General features: G+C 33.0%; 1 long non-coding RNA gene across 1 annotated transcript; it reads left to right on the forward strand.

Annotated features, from left to right (window-relative positions):
* The first annotated feature begins 8,556 nt into the window (after window positions 1-8,556).
* Window positions 8,557-10,241, forward strand: LOC145046855 (uncharacterized). The gene is made up of 4 exons (XR_013682079.1): window positions 8,557-8,734; window positions 9,081-9,149; window positions 9,840-9,906; window positions 10,161-10,241. It is a non-coding gene; the product is annotated as an uncharacterized LOC145046855 (long non-coding RNA).
* Window positions 10,242-17,263: the final 7,022 nt, after the last annotated feature.

Here is a 17,263-nt window from a genome sequence, read left to right on the forward strand (position 1 = left end):
GAAGCAACTCAATAACCATTACCTGATGTAGTAATAGTCGGCACCAGTTTTAACAAGGGATTATTAAACTTGAATAATAGCTATTCATAAACACAAGTTGTTCGCTTTAGTGGTATAAATCATCTATGACTTGAGATATGTGTAGCCTCTCATTGATGAGCTTTTCTTGATGGTTTCTGTAAAATCCATCAAATACAAAGATGTTATGTCAAATCTCGAATTTGATTAATGACTTAGAATCGTGAAGATGAGATGTAATCCATGTATGATAAATTGATAATCACATATGGTCTTGACTGAACTTCCTCTCTATAGCAAGGCTAGAAGGAGTAAGTGATTCTTCTATAAATAATTCATTACATGGATAACTATACACATTTAAAGCATGTCATACCCCCCAACCAGACGGCAGAAACATCCAGGGGCTTACGCGTGACTTCATCCTTGTAGTATCATCACATAGTATATAATTGAAACATAACATCATCATCATCACACATGTAATATAACAACGAACATTGTTTACATCGAGTATTGTGTTTAAATATTACATGCCAAAAATATAAAAGTGCGATGGAACAAAATATAACAAAACATCCATTAAATTGTTCAGCTCAACCTACTTCAGCGGTTTCCTGAGAATATAAGTTAATTTGAAAAGGTCAACATAAAGATGTTGGTGAGTTCATGTTTGAGAAAATGATTTGTATAGCTTTGTAATCACAAGAAAATCCTGTATTTTCTTAAAATAGTTTAGTATGTTTGTGTCCGATCATGTATTAATGCATGTGTGTTTTTGTTTAGTAGAATCCCAAAAGTAAGTGAAGATAATGGAAAGAGAACGTCCCCAGACAACCCTATGTTGTCTGTAAAAGAGAGATTGTTGCCATACCAACCCCCGAGATTGAGTACCAGTGCGAGTATGTTCCTGAGTAATCCAAAAAAAAAGAGAATGGTCTCCCGTAAATTTCATAATGTTAATTCCTCTAAATGAGTCATTATAACCATACTTGATATTGACAATTTCGTTTGTCTTGGCGTCTTTCGGACGTCGAGGGAATAAGGTACGGTTTGTCACCCTAGATTGGTCTAGTCTAACTATACCGAACAGCTCAGGTGTGGGGCCTCAACCCCGTATAGATCTATACACAAACTCACGCTATCCCTCCAAGAGACTCTGGTTATAACTACAGGTTACGATCGTACACAATAGGTGTTAACCGACACGTCTCACTAGATCCTTAATCAAATCTTACGCGAATAGAAACATATAAAACTCATTTCGGGCCCCAATGAACCATGTAAGCGGCCACTAAGGCTCACTAAACACGTAAGTCATTTTCAGGCCCAAAGGAAACGAGATTATATAACATGGGCCCAAAATATATGTAAAAGGACAACTAAGGCCCATTTCACATGTAATGTATTTACAGGCCTAAATAGTACGCAAATAGTTTCCAACGTCCATCGCGCATGTTAATGGGTCAATGAGGCCCAATAAACAAATAAATAGTATTCATGACCCATCAAACATATAAATGGACCACTAAGGCCCAATAACATGAAAATAACAAAACTAGCCCATTCGTTATTATTTTGATAGTATTAGCTCAATTATTTACTAAAATAGCATACAAAAACCCCACTTTTTTTTGTAAAAATAACATCTCTGGCCCATTAAGCCAGAAATTTACAATTAAGGCCCAATTTTACTAAGAAAAAAAAACATTTTAGGCCCCATTTTGGACAAAACTTGTATTTAAGACTAGTTTTTGTAAAAATAACATTTTTAACTCATTTTTGTCAAAAATATCATTTTTGGCTTGATTTTTGTGAAAATATACATTTTCGGCCCATATATAGAAATTTTCATCTTTTTGCCCCAAATGTTCATAATTTTGTAACTTTGACCCCTTTTATCAAAAATTTACATTTTTGACACAACTTTCTTGAAAATGACCATTTAAACCCACAAAATGTCAAAAATTACAATTTTTGGGCCCAAAACCGTGAGAAGCCCAATAAGGCCCAATTTATGAAAATATTTACATTTTTGGTCCCTATAAGGTCTCAAATGTCGAGTATAGCCATTGTTTTAACAAAAATTTCCTTTTGAACCTCATACTAGCCGTAAGTTACATAATTAGCCCATACTTTGTTATTTTGTCGATTTTAGCCCCTTTCATGAAGTTTTTCTTAGATTCAAGTATCCCAAGAGTGTTTTAATCTTTTTTCTTGTGTGATATGTTGAAATAAGTATTATATTATACCAATATCATCATCTTTAAGTAGATCTTTAAGTTTATGAAGTTTACAACACATAAACACACATGTAACTAAAGAAAACACACAAAATCATGCATACACACATAGATCTACACAAAACAACTTATATTCTCCCCTAAAACAAAGTAAAAACCGAAAATAGAGGGTATGAACTCACATTGGGGTGTTGGATTCGGTTTTTGGTGAGGAAAATAGAGAGATTTCGGCCATTGCAAGCTTTCTTGAGTAGATCTCGAGCTTATGAGGTTTTTAAGGAACATAGATCATGAAATAGAGTGTTAAGAGAAGTAAGTTCATCATGAACATAAAGTTAAACATTTTGATGAAAAGTAGCTTACCAAGGTGAAGGGATTTTTGGCGATAACCTCTTGAAACACACACCAACCCATGAATTTTAAAAGGAGGAGTGGTAGAATTTTCCTTGTGTTCTTTGGGAGGTATGAGATGAAATAAAGAATGTAATTTAAGTTTGAAGTGAAAATTGGTGGTGGGGAAGGTCTTATGGTCGAAAATAGAAGAAGAGAGAGGATGGATTTGATAGATGGTCTTTACATGGAAGATTACTCCTAGAGATATGCGGGTTAATTACTTGGAAGACCATTAGACAATAATTAGGTGGCAACACCATAATTATCCTATTATTATTATTATTATTATTATTATTATTATTATTATTATTTTCTTATATGTATATGTGGCCGAGAATAAGCGGGAAGGAAAAGAGAAAGGAGAGTTTGGGGCCATTTTTTGATTATGTTCGAAATTATGTGGCCCAAATTGAAGGTTTTCGGCCCGTTTGGCCCATATGAGGATTTACGGCCCAATAATGATAAAAAAAGAGGGTTTACGGCCCAAAAATGTTTAAGAGAGTTATTTACGGCCTATAAAGGCCCATGAGATTGAAGTGGGTCATTTGAGGTCCAATAAGGCCCATAAAAGTGAAATGAGATATTTTAAGCCCAACATGGTCCAAAAGGTTATAGTTTAATGAATGTGGATCCAATTAGAGCCCAAATAAGGTTCCTTGACCCAAAATAACCAAATTAGGAGCTTACTGGCCCATTAGGCCCAACAAGAGGATCCTGATCCATTCTGAGTTTGAACCGGGTTATTAGAGTTTCAAACCCATAGTCGAGTATATGAGATATGTTGAATTAGGTTTTGAACTTCATAAGTGAGTTTTGATACTAATGATTGAACTTGACTATGTATAATACATGACAACATGTACAAGTTATACAAGAGTTGATTACATGAATATATAACTTCCTAGCCAAAATGCTAGTTATGACAAAGCAAGACTTGTTATAAAAGGTTTTTCTCATACTCATGTCATTGACTATGGTCCTTATCATACTCATGACATTGACTATGATCAAACCTTTTTTCACAAGTATCTATGATTAGATCAACAAGGATCTTGTTTACTACAAATATATATTCTCAATATGAGATATAACAAATAGATTTCAAGAAAGACCGCTTTTCTTAATAGACATCTACCTGAAGATATCTATATAGATTAACTTGAATGTTTTCTTAATATGTAGAGCTTGAGATCTACTTGTGGATATAAAGCAAATATCTCAATGTTGCAATCATCATTTTAATATGAAACCATAAGGTGTGTTTTAATATCAATATGAATAAAACATGTGTGTTTACTAAGAACTAGTGGGAACATAGTGACATTCCTAATCTTGTATGAATGAAACATACTTAATCATAAGAAATTACATTCTGACCAAGCCAAGCTTTTTTCACCTTGATTCGGAATGTGTTTCTAAAATGAAAGACTTAGGAAGAACAAGATATATTCTCGGAATGTAAAATCTATAGAGATAAATAAAATGAATGTTAAAAGTTTTAAATCTTTATGTATACATGGACAATATCTTGAAAGGGATCAAGACACAAAATTCCTTTAGAGGAATCTTGGTATTGCCACATGGCACTAAGATTGAGCCAACCTCAAAAGGATCTAACACATAGGTCTGAACCAACTTAAATGATTTATATTCAATTTGCATGGCAAATGAATCCATCATTTATGCCATATTATGGATAAGACTTGGTATATTATCATGTTGAGTATATCATAATACACCAATTGAATACATGGGTAAGTCACTAGATGACTATAGAAACATTCTAAGAGTACTTTATAATAACTAAGAGAATATGTATTAGTTTAGAATAAAATCTGCATGTAAATATCTACATAAGATTCTGATTTCTAAGAAAATATAGATAATTATGGATTATAATTGGATTATGACTTCATTGTGGAACAGTGGCGGAACCAAAAAATTTGATATGGGGGTACAAACATTGTCAATATATATTATATGTAGTTATCTAATATCGGACACTAAAAAACATGTTATAATCTCTTTAGTTAGGGGTACAATAATGTCACACCCCAAAACTGAGAACGACAAAAACGTTCTGGGGCAGAGGACGTCATGTAAAGTATCACAACAATGCAAAGTAGTAAACAAGCAACAACATCATCCATTGCATTAATAGTATAATTTTAAATACATGTGTGTTCTTTCATAGAATAAAACAACATAATGAATAATCAAAATAAAAGACGAGTCTTGACTGCTCCGTCTTCACAAAACCTGGTCATCTTACATGTCTATTGGTGACCTGAGAATACAAGTTATTTTGAAAGCATAGATCAGCATAAAGCTGGTGAATTCATAAGTATTTTAGTGTCATTGATTTGTAAAAAAAGCTGTAATGTATGACTTGTAATTGTTTGAGAAAAAGTTTGTATAAGTATAAAAGATCCTAGAAAATCCCCTATTTCCTACTAGTATAAAAGTAGTCTTCTACCAAGACCCAACTGTTTTGAAAGTATGCATCACTGTAATGTGACGATTTTCCCCTATATAACTATTATAATTAAAATATAGTCTACCTCATCGTTTATGTGAATGTGTCACAAAATAAAGGTAATAAGGAAAATAGTATATTTATGTCAAATATAATCTACCTCATCGTTTATGTGAATGTGTCACAAAGTAAAGGTAATAAGGGAAATAATTTAATAACTGAAATTGTATCCTTTTGCACAAGGATATTCACGGCGTGGTAACTCGCCGAACAGTACAACCGTAGACATCCATCAATGTGAATTTTCCCTATTATAGCTAACCGCCTTGGGTGTAGAATGGTCAGTCCCGTATCGTATGTAATAGTATCTATGTAATAATATATATGTAATTTGTAACATACACGTTCTGAAATTGTGTATTGTTATTATTAAAAGTGAATAAAATTGAGTGTTGAGTTCTAACAGATGGTTTTTACTAGAAATGAAGTAAAACTATGTTTAGAATCACTCAGAAAATATTGGAAGTCTTATGAGATTCCAATTAAAAGCCAAATAGTGAAATTTAGCGAAAATATAAAATTTTAAATAAGTAAAATTTTATTATTTGATGTTGTAGAGAATCTCGTTAGAAACTTGTAGGCGAAAACCTCGTCAAAATCCGAGTTATAACGAAGAAGTTATGACCAACCGAAGATCCGAAACAAAACCGGCACGGCACCGAATGACGTAAAAATTGAGTTTTTGATAAACTACTTTTTAGCCTTAGTAATCTAAATGAAAGTCATAGTATTCGTTAAACCGAGAAATTCGATAAAAAGAACGCAAAAATATGACTTCGTATGAGGAAGTTATGATTTTTCAAAGTTTCAACTTAGCAGTAGACAGCTAAAAACTCGAATTTTAGATCGAGTGATATTTTACCGATATATCCTAAACGAGAATCAAAGGTCTCATCATTTGTAGTACAACGGTAAAAAGTCTGACGAAAACGGATGTCGGATGAAGAAGTTATGAATTTTTAACGGATTTTCCTGTCCCGGTCTGTTAAAAATAATAATATTAAAATTAAACTCAAAATTAGCCAATGAAGTCCAAACGAAAGTTGTAGAATGTAACTTTAGCTACGGTGCATATAAAGAACGTCAAAAACGGAGCTCGTATGCGAAAGTTCTGGATTTTAGAAGTTTGGGCACATTTTCTGAGAAATTCGCATGAATAGTACCAGCCACCGGAGACCTACGAAGCAACTTCGTCACCCTCGCAAGATCGTGCCTCGTGTCCAACACGTGTCGCAGTCCGGTTTGCTCAGATCTGCATCCCAATGCGCGTCCGACGCGCCTCGCCCCGTGTCGCACTTCGGATCCTCGCACCCGGTCCCCTGCATGCGCGCCACCTGCTTCGCTTCGCTCCTGCCGCATGCCCTTCGCTGCTGCTGCCACCGAGCCCTTCGCTGCTGACTCGCCCTTTCCTCCTCGCGTGTCTCTCTCCCTCGCTGCCATCTGTCTTGCTGACTCTTCTTCTTGCTGACCGACCCTCGCATCTTCGCCCTATAAATAGAAGCCTGCGAGATCTTCCGGGTAATTTTAGAAAATTGCCATTTTGGCCCCTTTTTCCATATTTTCACTATTTTGACTTTTCCCGAAGCCGCGGTATCAGTTTTAGCACCCGAAACACGTCCCGAGACCCCCGAGAAGCCCGAAAATTTTATCTTTTCGGTTTTGAAGCCCTACTTTCGCAGAGCCCAGTTTTCAATTAAGCTTCCGGTTTTCAACATAGAAAGTCATATTTAAAGCCGAAATGCTGTCCAAATTACTATTTTAACCCCCGGATAACTTAAAGTGAGTTCAATATATACGAACAATTGTATGTTATGTGTTATATGTGCTATGTGCTTCTCAGTGTTATTATTCTGAGTTATTCTCCCGTGTTATTTTATTCGCTATGTTTATAGCAATTATAATACCTTTGACCATGTGATCAGTGAAAGGACTTAGATTCACATTGGTACTGGTACGTAGCCTATGGCCATGTAGAGCATGTCTCCGTAAGAGAATGACTTCTATTTTATGACATTGGCATGACATTGGCAGAAGGTTAGATAAGAATTATATGTAGCCTCTAACCATGTAGAGCATGACTCCGTAAGAGAATGAACTCTATTCTATGGTATTGGAAAATGGTTAGACAGGGATATAAGCCTGAAATCTACTAAAATGTTAATCATAAATTATGTCTTCTGTGCCAATTGGGCCAAAGCTTTATTGAAGCATATCAAGTATTGAAATCGTTATGTCTCATTGAAAAGTATATCTTTGAATAAAGTCTTTGATTTATATGAACGATTGTCACATGATTTCACATATGTCTTCTTGTTCCCTTCTGCTTCTGTCATATTGGTATATGTAAGGCATAAGATTATATTGTATCTATTTATTGAATTCACTAAGCGTTATGTAACGCCCGCAGATCCGGGCTAGTCAATTTAAAGGCAATAGGGGTCAAAAATGACTTTTCGACAAAAAGATTATTTAGAATAAATAATCTTAACCAAGTTTTAGAATATGTCACAAGGTTTCTGTACATATAAAGAACGCCGAAATCCGAGTTATAACGAAGAAGTTATGACCCGTCGAAGTTTCGCGTCGGAACCGGCACGGCGCCGGGAAGCGTAAATAGTAAATTTATGATAGAGAGAGATTTAGCCTTAGCGCTCTAAACGAAAGTCGTAGAATATGTTAAACTAAGAACATCGATAAAAAGAACGCCCAAATCTGACTTCGTATGCAGAAGTTATGATTTTTCGAAGTTTCGGATTAGCGGTGTACAGCCCGAAATTCGAATTTTAGATCGATTGATTTTTAGCCGACACAACCTAAACAAGAATCGAAGATCTCGTTATTAGTAGCGTAACGATAAAAAGACAGACGAAAATGGACATCGGATAAAGAAGTTATGAGATTTTAACGGACCAATCCTGTCCCGGCCTGTTAAAAATATAACTTTAAAAATAAAGTCAAAATTAGCCGACGGAGTCTAAACGAAAGTTGTAGAGTACGTCTCCACCTACGCGTGGATATAAAGAACGTCAAAAACGGAGTTCGTATGAACGAGTTACAAATTATAATAGCATATTTACGTATTAAAATAAAGTATAAATCATGTATACGTACACATATATATACATATGTATATATCATTAGAAAGGTATCGACGATGCGGTCATTATAAGACTAATGTTGAGTTCTTTCGACATTAGTTTAGTACAAATATCATTAAATCCATTTAAAATAGTATTATAGAGGGGTGTTTAGTTGTTTATATAACTAAAAGGTCATTAAGTAATTATGGAGGGTAGTTTTTGAAAATTCAATTAGTATAAATAAGAGCCTTGGGCTCTCATATTTCTTGCACCATTCTCTTGATTCAAGAGTCTTTCTCTCTTTATCCCCCGAGCATTTCGGTCCCTCGTGATTCGACTTCTCTTTCTGTAGTTTTAGTATAGTAAGGTGAGCGCTGAAGCGCTGCACGAATCTTTTTTAGAAAGATTCAGCGACGAAGTTCTGCCCCTGCAGAGCCCGACTCCTAGCTAAAATCCCCTTGAAAGTAAGTTATGCTTACCCTATTTTAAATATAGTTTATATTTAAAATTAGTATTGTTATTATAAATTTATAATAAATATTTAAGCTATTATTATGACTTATATAAGTGTCGTTATAATATCTTTTAACTACTCGCGGTACGGGGAATCTGGTTTAAAGGGCCGCATAGGGTTGTTGGATTTCAGAAGTGCTATACGCCAAATGGTCCTGCCCTCCGGTGTTTTATGTATGGCCCCTGTCTGTACATAGTAGTTGGAAAGTATTGTTTAAACGCTTATATAATAATAATAATAAGACTAATAATTAGTGACGGTAATATTAGACTAAAATCTAGTGGTGATAATATTAGGTTTCGTCAAAGGAAATTATTTTAAAGTAAACGAAGCGCTGTCCGAGTACTGAGTCACCACCTTCTCAGGTGAGTGCATAGTCCTTTTCATCTTACACATAGATATGAAGTATTTTATATAAACTACGTGCTATGTGTGCATATTATCTGAATACTTGTTGTCTATGCTGGATGAACGTTTTATACATGTTTTAAAGAATTTAAGTTGTATACGTATTTTATATATACGAATACGTTGGGTATGAGATGGGTAGATGAATGATGAGAGATAGAAGATGATACATTGGCAGTTATAGACTTAGTGTCTATGGGACAAACACCGGTAGCTATGGACTTAGTACCTGTTAAACGTTGGTAGCTATGGATTTAGTACCTGTTGGGAATTGGTAGCTATGGACTTAGTACCTGTTGAACATTGGTAGCTATGGACTTAGTACCTATTAGATAAAGACTAGTAGCTATGGATTTAGTACCTGATGAATAGACCATAGCAGCTATGGAATTAGTGCTTTATGAACGAACATTGGCAGCTATGGATTTAGTGTCAGTCCTATAACCCTGGAGGTAAGGGACTTCAGAATAAACGAATGCAGGATAGATGACTCTTAGGTTAAATCCTTAAAGAGTAAAGAAGATAATGGGGATGGGTAATTGGGTTGATTGTTTGATTGAACATAGTAATTATATTATTGTGGGTTGAAAACCCTATGTACTCACCAGGTTTCCCAACCTGACCCACTCAGTTTATGTATATCACAGGTGACGAAGTGAAGTGACATTACACTGAGAGATTTAAAAGAGATGTAGATCACTAGTGTAAATCATTGTAAGTTCTGTTTATGCTTATGTTTCGGTATTAACGATGACATCCCAAACATTTTAAAATGAAATAAATACGTTTCTTCGAAAATGTTTTAATAACGTATTTACCATGTTTTTCTGGGAACAAATTCCGCAACCTTTTTATAAAATGAAGTACTCTGATTTTTATAAAGCATAAACAAAATCGGTCTTTTCTGGCCGTGATTTTGGGGATGTCACACGTTATCGCTTATTCCTCTCAATATTTAACAATTGCAGGTGATGAGTATTCCAATATAGCTTTATACTGCTGAAAGATTTAGAATAGTTAATAGTATTTCTCTGTATTTTTAATGTTCATGTATGTATGTGAATAGTAGATTCCTGGGTAGACATGAAATGTAATAAAACTTAGTCGGTTTGTATCCAATCCTTTGTAATCACTTTATCAATATAAAATATTGCTTTATAAATATGCATATAGCATGTTTTGAGGAAGTAACTTAAGAAATATTTTGAGATAGTATGAAAGTTTGGGTCTTTCATAAATACAAAAGTTAGGGTCTTTCATAATCGTATCTATGTAAGTGTATGTAATAGTATCTCTTCATATAGTATGTAATAGTATCTCTTCATATAGTATGCAATAATATTTCTGTAATTGTACTTCTGTAATCATATATCTGTAGGTGTATGTAATAGTATCTCTTCATATAGTATGTAATAGTATCTCTTCATATAGTATATAATAGTATTTCTGTAATTGTACTTCTATAATAGTACGTAATACTATCTCTTCATATATTATGTAATGTATTAGTATAGACTCATGAAAGAACTGACTCTTGTGTGATTCCTTGTACTTGGAATAGTAAGTAGTATCTCCTAACTATACCTATTATAGTTACTAGTAATGTACGTGTATAACTGAAAGTATGCCTTTGCTACCCAAAGGTACCGAATTGATTGATAGAACTTTTATGTCTATATACGTATACATGATATATATAACTAATATTTAGACGACATTCAGACAAATAACCGATACCATAAGGCCACATCCAAACAAGGAAAAGGAATTAAAGCGAGCTAGCAGTCCTAAGTCCTTTAAACATTACTTATATAACTATACATACATAGGCATGAAGTTGACAATATAAAAGTATAAAAGAAGTTTTGTAAAACCTTTGAAAAGTTTAATAAATAAGAATTGATGACTTGATGTCAGTTTATAAAATGATTTGAAAACAGTTTGTTTGATAAGAACAATTTAAAGTATAAGAAATCCTTTGTTTGAAACACAATTGTAACAAAGTTTGAAAGGAAAGTTACAATATGTAAGACAGTTTGATAAAGAGTTTAACATATAAAAACATTTTGATAAGTCATTTGGAAGTAGTTTACTGAGTAAACAGCTTCAAAATGCAGTAAGTCCATTTGTATGCTAGTTATTAATCACATGTGATTGATATAATAACTAGCATGATTCAACTTGTATTCCCCTCATAAAAGCATTTATAAACATTTAAAAGGTTAATTAAGGGGTATGAACTCACTTGTAGTGGGTGGATCGTATGGAAGTGTCAGACAAGAGCTAGGTGTCAAGTGAAGACTTGAACACACACAACGATCCTAATCACATATAAAGACATATGTATGTATACAATTAGTAATCATAACATTAATTATACAAGTTAAAACATTCTAAGACATGTAAAAACACTTGATTTAAGTGTTATAAGTCCCAAGGATTGCATTTAAGGGTTGTAGGACTTGGATTTTGGGTTTAGGGTCCAAGGGTAAATTCTTTATGAGTTTACGGTTTTGGGACCAACTCCCTTGGAGTTTACGGTTGTAAACCCATGAGTTTACGGCCGTAAACTCATGGTACTTCTACCATTTTGTGTCTTGAAGCCTATAAGTCATAAAGAAACATTCCTACTTCATGTCTAAGCCTTTGGAAGTGATTGTGGCATCATTTCACCCCTTTGTGGAGTTTATGGCCCATGGACCATTTCTCCATGTGTTTACGGCCGTAAAATCTAATGGTTCATGGTCTTTTTGATGTTTTAAGGTCCCTAGTTCAATGGTGGTCGGTTCTAATCCAAGTTCTAGGCATAAGGAAGGATATTAGGTCAACTTTGCACCATAAAAGGGAGTTTACGGCCTTGGGAGACCCTTAGCTGTAAACTCTCATTCAACCATTGATTCTTGATGTTTCTAAGGCCTAAACAGGTTAAACGTAGTACATAACAAGTTAGAACAAGAGTACTTACGATCTAGGAGCTTGAATGGTCGGTTTTAGCCAAGAACACTAGTGTGTGTTCTTGGTGTTCTTGGTGAAACTTGAAGATCTACACAAATGGAATGATTTCACGGATGAAATCATGTAAGATCACTAGATCAAGTAATATATCAACTAGGTAGGACAAGAAACTTACTAGTTTTGAAGATCGAGGATGAAGATCGGGATGATAGTTGAGAGGATTTGGGATAGAATCAGCCAAGGAAATGAAAGGAATGAACAAATGGCCTTCACTTGATCATATAAGGTGAGTTTACGACCGTAAACTCAATTGTGGTGGCCGTGAACTCCTGGTTAAGGTGTTTCAGGCTTGTTCTTTGTGCTATTACTTCAGTAGATAAACCCCAACACTTATCCCTTAAGTGTACAAGGCTCAGAACGCTCAAACAGACTCCAAATTATGCTAAATGATAGCAGGAATGAGTTTGACTTTCAATGAAGTGGTTGAATGTACAGTTAAGAAAATTTCGGGTTGTCACAAATAACATGAAACATGTTTACAAAAAAAAATTTATATATATAAAACAATTTTTTTGGAGGTACTGTAATACTGCCAACGCCCCATCTAGCTCCGCCACTGTTGTGGGATGAAGAGTAAGTTTAGTTGGAATGAGGTCCAAGCAAAACAAAATGACTTAATCTACTGCAAAATAAGAATACACAACTTTAGAAGTTTAAATCTATTATGATTGGATGAATGGGTTCATTGAAAAACTATGTTGATTTTCAGCCATTCCATGATCACAAAGAAATCTTTGTGACTTTGAGAGAATACTTAATCGAGCTAAGTGACTCTATGTCATGAAAGAATACCAATCATATACTCCAAGATATTTAACTATACCTAAAGTAAAGTCAAATGTGGAGATGATAATATTTGCAGAATTCACACAAATTAAGTTTAGTCGAACCTATTAATAAAGTCCATCTTTTAAGCTAAGTATGAATGACCATACTTCAACTATAATACATTATTATTCTAGAAATGAGATTTTAATTTTGATTTAGTATTGGATATTGGAACATTGTAACAACAACTATTATATGATGTTTTGATATCCTGGGATATGATCATAACATCAATACTTGTTGTGTTCTATATTAACATGTTAAATCCATGAATAATCTTATTATTCTAAAAGTTTATAGTTAGTTATAATTGTGTAAGCAATATGTATTTCGAAGACTTTTAACATATATATATATATATATATATATATGTATGTATGTATGTATGTATGTATGTATGTGTGTGTGTGTGATTTTTTTTTTTTGCAAATTATATCTGGAAAATTAAGATTTTTACATGTCAGATATGTAAAATTCACTAATTTTTTTAAAAAATATTTACAGGTTAAAATTGCAATACAAAACATCTTTTTGTTGTAAACTCATGTCTTTAGTTGTACATAATCACAGTTATCTTGTTTATTTTCCGCTTAAGATGTTTTCATTCTTAATTTTACGGTTTGTAGCAACAATAATTATTTTTCATACTTAAGAAGTTAAAAGTTAATTTCATCATCGATGTCACGATCAACATCAACGTGTTATATATATATATATATATATATATATATATATATATATATATATATATATATATATATATATTACAGAAAGACCATACAAAACAAATTCGAAATTTAGTTTATATTATGGATGAACATGATATGCTTCCATTTATTTTCCTCCATACGATGGGGTACCATACAAACTACGTATTTTTGTTACAAGTACCATACCAAGTATATTTAGTATCAAATTGTTTGGCTACCAATAATTTTGGTTGATACAAGTTGGTAGTGATATATACCATCTTTGTTTTGCTTATTTATTGTAAGATTTAAAAACCAAGGAGGACATAGGTAATCTTGATTTTTGTAAATGAAATTACTTTAATAATATTTTTGATTTACTAAAGAATTCAGTTGAAGTAACTTTCACCCAACTTTTTATTTTTTTAATTTAAAGTGTTAATAATTATCGATTAATGCGATTAAATGACTTATATCCGTGTTTTTAACATTATAATATATGATTTTGTGTGTTTGTGTGTATGTATGTATGTGTGTGTGTGCATATATATATATATATATATATATATATATATATATATATATATATATATATATATATATATATATATATATATATATATATATATATATATATATATATATATATATATATGGAAAAGTGAATATACCTAACAACCTTATATAAGCTTAGGTACCTAACTCCATAATACTATATCGGTTTGTATCATATTTACATTGTAATTGCCTAAGGTTCTTAAACTTCAACCCCATAACTTTATTACTTCCAAAATCTTTGGACTTTCACCAATATCTTTCTTTTACATCACGTATTTTTATTGAATACCGCCTGATAGACTTCATATCCTACCGCTACAAATGAAATGATGTAGGAGAAATATAATGATGAATGTCCAAATTTTTTTTGTAGTAAATCAAGTTTAGGGATAAAGTTTAAGAACCTTACATGATTGCAATGAAAATTTAATGCAAAATGATCTAGTTTGATGAGGTTAGGTACCTAAGCTTATATAAGGTTGTTAGGTATATTCACTTTACCCATATATATATATATATATATATATATATATATATATATATATATATAGGGTTAGGTTATTTTGTTTTTACTAAGTATTGTGTGCCAGAATGCATAGATCTGGACCATCGGATGGAATATAATCAAATGTCATGCTTTGAGGGTCTATGGTAGTAGAATAGGATAGCATGTACCATATAATCACACAAATTTCAGAATAAGGGCATTTTAGTCAATTAACCTATATTAAAAAAGGAAATTTTCGGATTTTTAGGGATGATTAATTCCTTTATTTTTTAAAAATCTGAATATTTTAAATTAATTCAAATTTAAAAATCCGATTTTATTCTGTCAGAATGATAGAATGTCAACCATAAACTAGTAAATGCATTTTTCGATTTTATTCTGTCAGAATGGCAGAATGCCAAACATAAACTAGTAAATACATTCTGAAAGAATACACAAAATCGATTCTTAAACTAATAATATATCAAAAAATTACATTGTATGATTGTGATTCATTGAATAATAACAAACATTCTAAAAGAATAAACAAGTATAATTCTTAAAAGATAACAACATTCTTAAAAAATGAGTGTGATCATTCTTTAATTCATTCTTCAACCCTTTCCCATCAGGTCTTCAATCCATTCTTGAAGCCTTTTCCACCAGAAATTCATTGCCAAGTAATTTGTAGTGATACACTTGTAAAACCTGCACATTAAACATACAAATAATTAACTACAATTTATCAGAATACAACAAATAATATTCTTACAAAATAAACTATTCTGCAAGAATATTCTTTAAGAATTTGTATTATCAAGAATATACCCAACAAACAAAATAAGGAACTAGAATCAACCTATTCTGACAGAATAAGGAACTAACATTCTTCGGGTTCCATGTGTTTCTTCTCGATATGCTCAATGTATTTAACTGCAAATTCTGACAGAATAAGGAACTAGCATCAACCTATTGTTATAAAAATGGCATCCAACCCAATCTAAATTGAGTTGTATAGTTCTAAAAAGAATAAGGAACATAGTGAAGTAAAAACATTAATGATTTTTAACTATTTTTTCATTGAGGCATTTTATCGAACACATGGAGGCCATGACAGAATGTTGTTTCAAGAAATTACCCGTGATCAGATTAAGCATATCATGCAGGCTAGCACCAAGTTCCTTTGGCATGGCTTCTAACAAGGGTATCAATGGACGAAACTGTGACCCATTCAAACATGTAGCTGCAAAGGAGACAGACACTGTTAACCGCATATGTTAATGGTGGAAAAAAGAAAATTTTGATCAATTGAAAGACACACACACACACACACCTGAGATAAAGTTCTCATTTCATATTTCACTCTCAAAATCTGTCTTGACCAATTCTTCAATGCCTTCAATGAAACCCGTCTGCGTTTCTTCCTGTAATCCCTTAAATTACCTGAAGCACATGACTCTGTGATGAAGTTCAAGGTGCTGTTTTTAGTATCCCTCCAGAAACTGTAAAGAACAATGATGTTTTCATTCTCTAATGTCTGTAACAATTTGATTTATGAAAAAGAGTCTCTTGAGAACAAATGGATCTCCACCGAAGCTTCTTAGTTTTACTTGGTTCCATGCCACATCTCTTCCGATCAAATCCCCTGTACACCTTCTTCACTGCACCAACGCCTAACAAATCATTGTATCTCCCAAATTCAATCGAAAGTTAATGAGTACAAAATTCAATCAAAACATCGAAATTGTAAGACCTGATTGAGATAACGAAGAGTGTAAATTAGGAAAAGTGAACCTGAAACGTGAACATGACCGTCAACCTCCTCCGCCTGCAACTGTCGGCGCTTCTCGGGTTCTGCGAGTGAAATCATGACGACGATTGCTGCGACCGAGCCGCCTCCGATGACTGCCAGTGTTGTTCCCTCAAATGTGTCGGCTCCTAGTGCAGATACAGTTAGGGTTCTTCGATTGTTTAGTTTGTAGGATTGGAGAATTGTGTGGTGGTGAAAGAGACATTGTGGGAGTCCGATGAGAGCGTAGGATCCCTTAAATAAAGGGATATCAGTTGTTAATTTTGGATATTCATTAATACATATATGTAATATTACTAATTTACCCTTATTTAATTAATTAATTAATTAATTAATTGCTAATTTCTGATTGGTGCATTTAGGCACATAATATTTGTTAAAAACATTTGAACCTATCTCTCTCTCTTTCTCTCTCTCTCTCTCTCTCTCTATATATATATATATATATATATATATATCCGGTTCCGGTGATGACTCTTTTTTCGGTGAGGACTTCTTAAAAAAATTGAAAAAAAAAATACAAATCATAAAATCGAGCATAGAACTACATTCAATAGAAAAAAATTGAAAAAAAATGGATCATTAAAATTGAATAATGGATCATAAAAATGATTCATGCTTCAAATTTAATGATCCAATTTTTTTCCCTCCCCAATATAGTACTATGCTCGATTGTATTATTTG

This window comes from Lactuca saligna, chromosome 5 (genome assembly GCF_052625555.1).
Source record: "Lactuca saligna cultivar CGN05327 chromosome 5, ASM5262555v1, whole genome shotgun sequence".
In the NCBI taxonomy this organism is placed as follows: Eukaryota; Viridiplantae; Streptophyta; class Magnoliopsida; order Asterales; family Asteraceae; genus Lactuca; species Lactuca saligna.